At 33.6% G+C, this 11,526-nt stretch overlaps 1 non-coding gene across 1 annotated transcript; it reads left to right on the forward strand.

The window, feature by feature from the left end:
* The first annotated feature begins 708 nt into the window (after positions 1-708).
* On the forward strand, positions 709-814 carry LOC121215054 (small nucleolar RNA R71). The gene has a single exon (XR_005910790.1). It is a non-coding gene; the product is annotated as a small nucleolar RNA R71 (small nucleolar RNA).
* Positions 815-11,526: the final 10,712 nt, after the last annotated feature.

Genomic DNA, 11,526 nt, shown 5'->3' on the forward strand with positions numbered 1-11,526 from the left:
TATTGCTAGGGAGTCCGATGCCAAATTGTCTTTTGATGTCACCCATCATGCTCATTAATTAGTTCATTTGATCCTCAAGTTTAGTCAATGTTTTAGTTGAGTTGGTGAATTCAGACTCCACTTACTTTATGTCTATTCTCATTAACTGCATCTCTCTCTCAATACTATCAAGTCGTTGACCATATGCAGTATGGTCACTTGGGGTGACCCTTTCCTGAGGTTTCTGAAAATAAGGAGGTTTATAATGGGTATTTTTTTACTTCATTCGAACTACTACCTCTCCCTTGGTTTCCTACCCATCTTAGATTTGAGTGATCTCTCCAGCCAGGATTGTAGGTATTTGAATAAAGATTTCCACCCCTATTTCCAATATAGTTCACATCCTCAGTAGCGTTGTTGATGAAGTTAAAGAGTGATTTATCTTCTCCATACATAGATGATTTATTAGCAGCTTTGATACGGTTAAGTCTATCCACTAATTGTTGATACTTTTCATCCTCTTGGACAGCCTTTACCGTAGTGGTTTTCTGGCTATATGTAAATCATTCAATTAGCCACTGGTAGGAGTTTAACCCTATGTTCTCAATGATTTCATACTCGTCCTCATACGTCATATTCATAAGGGCTCCTCTTACTGCTCTATCTAGTCATGATCTTGCATTTTCATCCAACCCGTTATAGAACACCTGCAATCGCATCCACTCCAGGAATTCATGGTGCGGGCACTTTTAAATCAATATTTTGAAGTGCTCCTACATCTCATAGAAACTTTCCCCTTCCATTTGTCTAAATAAGAAAATCTCTCTTCTTAGTTGAACCGCTTTGCTAATAGGAAAAAAAATTTTGCAAAAAATTTCCAACAAGCTCATCCCATGTTGTGATAGACCTTGGTGCCTGTGAATCTAACCAAGAAAATTCATTATCAATAAAATAAAAGGGAAACAACTGAAGACGAATAGCGTCATCGATGACCCCGTTGTACTCAAAGGTATCACAAAATTAAAGAAATCATTATGCCTTTGAACTGCAGATTATTCTAGATCAATTGAATTATTGTCAGTTTAATCTCAAAATTATTTGTTGTAATAGCTAGCCTTGTTATACTCTCCTGAACCATTTCAAGACTTGGTAATACATAGTCTCTTAAGGATCTATAGTTACGAGCCATGCGCACGTTTGCAGGTAGTGGTGGTGGTGCTGGTGGATTTCCTAGAGATTTTTCGTCAATGTCGCCAAACAATGGATTCTCATGTGGTACATTACCTGCAACAGGTAGTAGTGGGTCTTACATCTGTTGCTACTGCTACTGTTGCTGTCAGCAAATTCTTTGAATTATTCTTTCCAGGTTTGTGGCTCTTGCTATGGATGTTCCCCTATTACGAGTCATACACTAAACCCAGAGAGAGAAGATTAGTAGCAATAAACAAAGTAAAATTGAATCTATAACCTAAAATTTTCTAATTATTCCTTCTGAAGTGCAAAAATTAAAATGAACTAGTGACGTTTCCTCCCCCACAACAGCACCAACAACTTGACCGCCTTCGAACGTATTAACGCCCAAGGTGTGAATACTGCAATAAAAAATATATAAATGAGGTAGTATCCGCAATTATACAGGTCCAGTTGTAATATAATTACAATGAAGTAGGTGAGTACTTTGTGGATCGTACCCAATGGAGGCGAGTGGTAGATCAATTTTAACCTAAACACAGAAAGATCTAATTAGTAATTTTAGTCAGTTATAGTATGATCGTAAAGGTAAAAAGGAGTTTTTATGGTTTTTATGAATAATAAAATAAATTAACATAAAAGAAATAAAATTCAAGAGATTGAAGAATAGAAATAATCGAATCTGATTGTGATGATTAGCATGCCTCGGTAATCCCCATCGATTGTCACTTCGGGTTCCTCGTCAATTAACTAGTCGCTATCCTAGCAGGATCTTCCGATCTTCCTCTCAAATAACGAGTCGACAAGGACTACTTGTCTTCCGACCTCACAGTCCAGATCGGTTTGGGGTGAAGGTGTTTGAGAGTGGGCCATACCAATTTTGGGTTAAATCCCACCTTGATGTGTTCCCAAGGTTGTTAGGCCTACGGTTTGTTTTACATTCTTCCTTTCCCAAAGAGCAGATCCGTTGAGTATCCCTACAAAATAGTTAACATATCATCCATCCACTCGCTAATGCCCTATAGAGGGATTAGTTCCTCATGGTCTCCATAGACAATAATAACATCGATATAAAGAGAAATCATGTTAAATAAATTGACAATATATAGTTTACAAAGGAGCTTGACTGCATTAAGATTGATCGCAAATCCACAAGGTTTTATTGTCTCCATAATTTAGATCTCTCCAAATAGAACAAAGAATAAATAGAAATAAATCTAACCTAAGAAAATAGAGAACTAAACTAAATTTAAAAGACTAATTCTAAGCTAAGTGAATGTTGTCTTTTATATGTGACAAAGGATCCTATTTATAGATCTCAAGTGGTGGTCGTCCTTAACCCTAGGTTAGCTGATGTTCTTGAACTTTAAGTTTGATAGTGCAGACCAAAATGCTCATTGACTCGTGTTTAATTCTCGTCCAGAGTTGATGTCGCGACACACTAGGACCTGTGTCGCAACATAGGAATCATTATACTCCTTTTGGGATATCTTCAAGGGTATGTCGTGAAACCCTTAGTCTGTGTCGCGAAAACGAAGGTAGTTTTGTGATTTCTCCATTATGCTCCCTATGTTGTGACATAGCAGCCAGTATCTGTTTAATATGCCTTCTAACAGTTTCCTGCACAATTATAAAGTTCGTTAGCTCACCCTTAGGCCTCATTCGGCCCAAGGTCAATAAAAGACTCAATTTGCACATTTTAGTGAACTTAAAAAAACTTACTAAAACATAATTAAATCCTAATGGTAATGCTTAATTTGAAGCTCCTAAAGTATGAAAACTAGTTTAATCTACTACACCAAATTACAACATATCAATATTCTTCTGTTTCCTTGAGTGAATAACAATTTAGGAGTTCCTTCCTCCCATAAGCATCTTTAGTGACATCCTTTCCTTTGCTCAATTCTGGACTTGTCACCTTTTGATGCCTTTCTGATGGTATACAAATGTGGTCATTATCATCTTGGGAAGGAGTTAAAGCTTTCTTCGGAGTTGGCTTAATTAAAGCATTAAGAATCTTTGGTTCTCCTATATCTCTCAATCCACATATACTCATTCTTTGTAAATACCGACATCATAACCTAGGTCTTCGTCTAACCACATATAATTGAAATTGTCCATTCTCCTATAGACTGGTTTCCTTAGTCTATGATGGCTGTAGTTCTATTTTGGAATGAGCACTAGGGGTTTCTTGAGAAAAATAGATAAGTAATAGTGAATATAGTTAGTTAAATAAGTTAAAGATAATATCTATAACCTAAAAATTTCCTAATTATTAATTTTGGGTGCAAAAATTAAAATCAAAATAGTGACGTTGCCTCCCCGGCAACGACGCCAACAACTTGACCACGTTTGGATGTACTAACGTTTAGAGTGTGAATACTACAGTGAAAGATATATCAATGAGGCAGTATCTGCAAGTATGCGATCCAGTTGTAATATAGTTACAACAGAGCGAGTGAGTACTCTGAGGATCGTACCCAAGGAAGGCTAGTACTAGGTCAATTTTAACCTAAACACCAAAAGATCTAATTAGTTCTTTGATTTAGTTAGAGAACATTGATAGAATAAAATGAGGTTTTTTAAGGTTTTTATGATAATAAAATAACATAAGGAAATAAAATTTCAAGAGATCAAAATATAGAATAAATTAGATCTGATTATGGATAATTAGCTCACTTCGGTAATCCCCATTAACTGTCGCTTCGATTTCCTCGTCAATCAACTAGTCTTTATTCAATAGGATCTTCTAATCTTCCACTCAAATAACGAGTTGACAAGGACTACTTATCTTCTGAGCTCACAGTTCAGACCAACTTGGGGTAAAGGTATTCACAAATAGGTCATACGAATTTTGGGTTAATTCTCACCTTGATGACTTCCTAGGGGTATCAGGCCTAGGGTTTAAGTTCTTCCTTTCCTAAATAGCTGATCCATTAAGTAACCCTATAAAATAGTTAATAGATCATACCTCCACTCGCTAATTTCCTATAGAAGGATTAGTCCATCATGGTTTTCATTAAAAAATATGGAATTTATGTAAAAAAATGATAAATAAATTGAAGTTTACAGTTTAAGAAAACACTTGATTTGTATTAAAGATGAAATGAATCCATAGAGTTTTAGTATCTCCACAAACTAGATCTCTCGAGATAAAATAAGAACAAATTGAAAATAAACCTAAAACCTAAGAAGAAATAAAACTAAACTGAAATTTAAAAGTGAAATTCTAAACTATGCAATTGGTGTCGTTTACATGTGACAAAAGAGCTTATTTATAAATCTCAGGTGGTCGTCATCCTTAACCCAAGGTTAGTTGACATTCCCAAGCTTTAAGTTTGATTGTGTAGACCAAAACACCCCTAGCTCATGTTAATTGTTGTCCAAACTTAACGTCACGACACACCAGGAACTGTGTCGAAACGTAGGAGTCAGTATCCTCCTCTTGGTATATATTTAAGCGTATGTCGTGACATCCTTAGGCCGTGTCACAATATCGAAGGCAGTTTCATAATTTATCCATTTTGTTCCCTATGTTGTGACATTGAGCATTTTGTGTTGCAATATAGTGACTAGTATTTGTTTAATATGCCGTCTAACAGTCTTCTGCACACTTATAAAGTTCATTATCTCACCCTTAGGCCTCATTCGGCCCCTAAGGTCAATAAAAGACTCAATTTGCACATTTTTATTGAATTTAACAGAACTTACTAAAACATAATTAAATCCTATTGATAATGCTTAATTTCAAGCTTCTAAAGTGCGGAAACTAGTTAAATCTACTACATTGAATTACGACAGATCATGTTCACGGATAGGTCATACCAATTTATGGTTAATTCCCACCAAAATTACATCTTAGGTTGTCAATCATAGGATTTAATTCTTCATTTCCCAAATAGTTGATCTGTTGAGAAAACCCTATATAATAATTAATTAATCACAATTCCACTAACTAATCCCCTATAAGAGGATTAATTACTCTTAGAATACATAAAGACAATAAACTTGATAAATAAGATAAGCATAATTAACAAATCAAGAATAAGGTTTAAGAGAATCTTGATTATATTTTATTGATGAAAGTGTAGAAATCCAGTAGAGTTTGATCAAGTCTACAAATCAAGTTCTTTGCAGAACACGAATGGAAACAACTAAAAATAAATCTTAAGCTTAGAGAAAATAAAGCTGAAACTAAAAATACAATGAAAAATTTAACTTATGAAAATTGTCCCTCAAAAGTGTTAAATGAGCTTATTTACAGAGTGAGGGTTGGTTGTCGTCCTTAGCCCTAGGTTTGATAATGTTTTTGTGTTAATTTTCATTATGCAGACCAAAATGCCCCCCGCTCGTAATTCTTCTCATACAGGGCAAGTGTCCCGACACCCAATGCTTGTGTCGCGACATAGAAGCAAGTATACTCTAGTTAAAGTTTGGCTTTAGTGGTGTGTCGCGAAATCCTTTGGTTGTGTTGCGACACCAAAGGCAGTATTGGTATTCTTATATTTTTCTCCCTATGTTGTGACATTGAACCTTTTGTGTTGCAACACGGTGACCCATTTTGAGCTTTTATGCCTTTGAATGGTGTCCTCCCACTCACTAAGTACGTTAGCTCACCCTTAGGCCTTATTCAGCCCCTAAGGTCATAAAATGACTCAATTTACATTTTTTATTGAATTAAAACTAAAATAGAAAAACTAATTAAAACATAACAAAATTGTTTGTATTCAAGCTCTTTAAGTATGGAAACTAGTTAAATCTGCTACTGTTAGCTCGATTGATCAAACTGAAATCGCCTAGCGGGGCATGAATTGACTTTTAAAAAATTTAGGAAAGCTAAAAAAAAAGATAGAACAATGAACACAACAATTTAGAGTGGTTTGGACCCAATTTCCTACTCAACTACCTTAGCTTTCTACAATTAAGGATTTTCCCAAATTCACTAATTTGTATGACCTTTGAGGACAAGGTTTAACCTTACAACTCCCTTAAGATTTGTGCCGAAATCTTAAGACACAAACCCTTTGAAAGAATTACTAAGAAGCAAACAAAGAAATAGTCCTAACAAGATCAAAATGTTTGACAATTAAGCACAAATATATAAAGACACACTTGAGCAAAAAAAAAGAGAGTAAGATCTCACAAGTGTGTACAAGAAAATTATGGAAGTATTAGGCACAAAGGTTGCTTGATTGATTATTTTTGCTTGGATATGCTTTCTTGTTGTTGTAGGATCTTTAGAAGCTGGTATCTATGCCCCCTAAGTGATTTCCAATCGTTGAGGTTGTTGTTGTAGAGCCGTTGGGGATGTCAAAAACCAAAGCATTTAATACACCTGCAACAACAAGTATCGATACCAAGTAAAAATGTATCGATAATTTTTGTTATAAATGCTAAATCCAGTGTTAGTTGGAGCTTAAATATTGATACCAAGAAAAATTTATCAATACCAAACAAAAGGTATCGATATCGAATCAATATGTAATTGAATTTGTGAGAACCAGAATGCCAATTTAGTATTGTTTATTTTAAGAGGTATGGATGATTTTAAACTATTGATACTTAGCCAAAAAGGTATCGATTCTTTTTTGCCTGGAGCAATTCTTACTCGTTTTAAAAATATTTTGTCTAGTTGAAAGAATCTATACTTATTTAAAATCATTTTAACTTGATTTTGAGAATGATTCACAAATTTTCTAAGTAAGAATTGAAAATTTATCTTTTAGACTTCTTTTGAAAAACCATTTAGTCAATTTTTTTTTTAATTTTAATTTTCATTTAAAAAACCTTTAATTTTTTATATCAAAATATATTTTCAAATAAAGCTTAGTTTACAAATGTCCCCGTTTTTCATATAACAAAACCTTTGATAAATTTGTTTTGTAATATATTATTCCCCCTTAATAAAAGTCATTTTGAATTTAAGGCCAAAATAAAAATTGCCATATATTTTCAAAATTTGACATTCATTTTTACTTAAAGGAAAAATAGTCATATAACTTGCATTGCATAAGATTAGCATAATATCAATAAATCTACCTCAATTTACCATTTCTTCTTAGCCTTTTTGTTATATAAAAATAGACAATTAAAGCTTGAGGAGAAAAAGATGGTTAGTTCAAAAATATATGAACATTAGGAAGTGGAAACTAACATAAAAAATAACCAAAGTATCTTATAATACTTAATATACAATAAGGTGCAAAAAGAAGTAGTGGACATAGGAAATGAACCAAAAGTAATAATGCAAATGTGATGAATAATGATATGAAAATATATATTTAAAAATCTACTCTAATCGTCATCACAAGGAGAGAAGGGAGGATTTGATGGGAAATGAGCAATGAGAGATGCCATTTGCATCTCTAAAGTTGATAGCTTTGAGTCAACCTTATCTCTGTGAGATCGAACCTCGTGTCGAAGTCCTCAAACATCATTTCTCAAAGAATGGATAGCGGCGAGGATGACACCATTAATCTCTTATTAAGGTTGAGCACCTTAAGAGTATGAAGCCGAAGGAGGAGCATGTTTGGGTGAAGAAACATGTTCAAATGCCTGAATGTCTTCATCTAGAGGAGGCATCAAAGTGATATCTCGCATGATGAAGGGCCCCATAACTAATAGGTTGGGTAGAAGTAACAAGGGTGTCTCCATGAGTGCTAATGACTAACCTTCTAAAGAGATATATAGATAAGTGTCATGAGGAAGGGTGATATTTGTATTCATCCCCCTCTCGATAGCCTTAGTTATGTCATTAAACATGACGAGGGCCAGGTCAAGACGCCTATTAGTATGGAAAGAATCAAGCCACCAATAATCAATGTTCTGAAGCTTAGCATGTTTCTTAATGGAGTGTAGGTTCCAAGCTATGATCAAATGGAGGACACGATCATAAAGGTTAAGTTCAGATGATGATCTCCAAAATCTTCTAAGGTAAGACGTATAGAGGTGTTCATTAAAAAAGAAGCGATGGCTATGACGGTGTCACCAAACTTATGATGTTCGAGTTTGGTATTTGATAAAAATGCTTGAATAAGATTATAATAAGTCGACATTGAAAAGTTAAGAAAATCCATCCAACCCCAATTTTGCAAAATAGAAATATAGACAAAATTAATACCCTCTGACATGGCTATGTCAACATTACTAGACTTGCAAACTCTTTTAGATGCAAAGTTTCTATCAAAATATTCACGTAAAGCATTGGTATGAAAGCATTCATTAAAGCATGATTTAAGACCACTAGGATGATGAGAGGATGATGCATCGGTTCTTGGTCTTTTCTTAGGAGCCATAATTAGATAATTAAACACTAAAGTTTGACTAAAATACTAAACAAATTCTTTTGGGAAATTTGTCAACCAGTTGGTGTGCAAGGGTTTTAGTTAAAAAAATATAAGATAAAGTCTAGGAAAAGGAAACCTTCTGCAACAAAATATAGAGAATATAGTACAAATCAACCCAATAGACCATCAAAAATCAAAATTTTAACATACATTTCATAAAATCAAAAGTTCGAAGATTTCAAGTTCTACTTCAAAAGTGTTGAAATTGGAAAAGTCTCCAATCAATGTTGAAAAAATCTAGAGGCAATAGTGTTTGAAAGTTTTGTAAAGGAAGATTTGATGAAAAAAAAAAGAAATCTGAAGAAACTTTGGGGAAGAAATTTGGGGTATTCAGGTAAGTGAAGAGAAAAATAGGGTTTTTGGCAAAACTAGTTTTGAAATCACGATTCAAATGCCCTTAAAGTCCCAGAGGTATCGATATATTTTCATGAGTATCAATATTTTTCTAAAAGTATTGAAGTTTTTTAAATGGTATCTATACCAAATTGTTGTTTTGTTTTCCAAGTGCAGAAAAAATGTAAAAACAAAAGTTTTAGGTCCAAACAGGTTCTAAGGGTCCTAAAATGACTCTAATATCATTCTTAATGGTTTCTTATGCATGAAAATGAATAATGTAAGCATGATACATATGATTCATGAAAAACCAAAAAAAAAAAAATACCAAGTTGACAAAATTTTAGTCCATTCTAGCATGTTTAACAACATAAAAAAAAGTCATGCTAGACTAATGAAGTCAAAATAGAACAATTATCTATATGAAAACTCACCCTAACTTCTTGCATACAAGGGCCATATAAATCATGCATATATACTTTTGTAATCAATTGTAAGTCATAAAAAAATTTAAAATAACAAAGTGCTAAAATTCATTTGAACACAAAATTAAGGCAAGGTTGTAATACCTAATTCACCCCTAAGTGTTCAAAATCTTTCTTTGTTTAAAATTTTTGTAAAAATATCTGCTAATTGATTTAAGGTGTCTACTTATTCTTGAACTATTTTTTCTTTTTGGACATGATCTCTAATGAAATGATATTTAATCTCAATATGCTTAGTTCTAGAATGTTGGATGAGATTTTTAGTGAGACAAATATCACTAGTATTGTAATGCTTGATAGGAATGGTATTGAATTCTACCTCTTTGAGAATTTTATTTTCCTTTTTGAGTGATTAACGGTGAGGTTTGTTAATTTTTGAGTGTTGAGTGTTTGTTTTGCAGGTATTCCAAAAAAAAGATGTCTAGAATTGGTCAAGTCGTTGATTTTTAGATTCGAGGATGAATCTTTTTGAGGAAGGGGGAATGATACGAGTCACAAAGGCCCAACTCAAGCTTAAGAACTTGATGGACTCAAATTACCACAAGACCCAATAACGAGGTCAAAGGCTAGGCAAATATGTATGAAACTAAATGGAACCGTTCAAGACTTCATTAGCAAGGCCTTAGATGTGTATACAAAGGAAAAAGAAAATCAAGATTCACTTTCTTGTTTTCAAGAAAATCAAGAAACCGAATCTTGGTCCAATTTTGCTGTTTTGAACGATTTTAAGAATCAAGAAAATCAAGATTTCAAATCTTGGAAATCTTGGTCTAAAAAACTGAATCTTGTAGCTAAGGCACATTGGATCTCAGTTACGAGCATCAACAAACCAATTTCGGGAGAGAACGGATTACAAGCCCAAGTTCTTGAAGATACGACCCAATAAGATGTTCCAAGCCCAACCAAGAAGTTGAAATTAGACTTAGTTGAAAATCAAGCCAAATTGTCAAAGTGGCCCAATTTGTAAAATTTTAATTCTTTAAATACTTAGTTTTAATTTTTAGACTTTATGAATAAATTTCTATGTAAGAATTCAGTCCAAGAGGCCAATTTGAAGGCCTTGGACGAAATTCCCTTGAAAGGCAACAATTAGGGTTTTTTTTAGTTTTCCCAGTAGGGATAAGAAAGTAGTTAGGGGGCCTATATATATGGCTTGGCTGGCCACCCTTATGGAAGATATATTGAATTCAGATTTTTTTTTGTGAAGAGAAAACTCTCTTTGAGTTTCTCCAAGAATTCTATCTTAAGTTTTCTTTAGAAGTAGTTTTAACAATCTTTTTGATTGTGGGAGCCATCTTCAACCTTCTTCTTGCCGTGTTTTTACATTGGAGGGAAGATTAGAGCCGTTTGAAGGGAGCTGTGAAATCTTTCTTGATTTCAAGGCTTCTTAGGACTTTATCCATCTTTTTGCTGTTTATTCTTTTTTAATTATTTTTGTTTGTGTCGAATTGTTGATTAACTTGGTTTAATTGTTCTTGTTGCATTTCCAGCCATTCCAAGCTTCAAGGATCTGTTTTGCAACATTCTTTGGCATCAAGAAACGACCTTTATTCATATTTTACAGATTTCTTGCCACCCAAGGATTCTATTTTCTATCTCATTTTGGTTTCCTTGATCTTTGAGGTTAATTTTCTGTTTTCTGTTTCTGTTTTAGCCCAAGTGTTTATAGCTCTCGTTGGAATTTCCCGTGACTTGACAACTCGATCTTGGTTCACGTGCGACCCTCTATCAGTTGCCTAAATCATTTTCAACATTCCATGCTTCCTAGGATTTCGCCTCAAGAAACTACTAAGTCAATTCTAGAGATTTAAACTTTCATGCATGCCTACCTTTCTTAAGGAACTAAAAATTTTATGGTTTTCAAATTTTTGAACAAAATATATCCTAAACATAATTAAAAGAACTATTTATTTTGAGTGGAAATAATTTGAATTTTTCGGTCCCCCTACTTAAAATGAACAATGTCCTCATTGTTTAAAGTGAATAGATACTATATACCAGGTAGGATTCTAGAAAAGAGGAGGTGAGTCAATTTTACTTCTTAAGTACCAAGCTCTTTCTAAATCCAACCCTAGACATGTATATATCTATTGCCACACTTTATACTTCGCAACTTGTTCAATTTTATTAATGATTTCCATCTCTTCTTTTATTATGCAAAAATTCCTAATTAACTTTATCCTAAAATAACC

Source organism: Gossypium hirsutum, chromosome D02 (genome assembly GCF_007990345.1).
Source record: "Gossypium hirsutum isolate 1008001.06 chromosome D02, Gossypium_hirsutum_v2.1, whole genome shotgun sequence".
Lineage (NCBI taxonomy): Eukaryota > Viridiplantae > Streptophyta > Magnoliopsida > Malvales > Malvaceae > Gossypium > Gossypium hirsutum.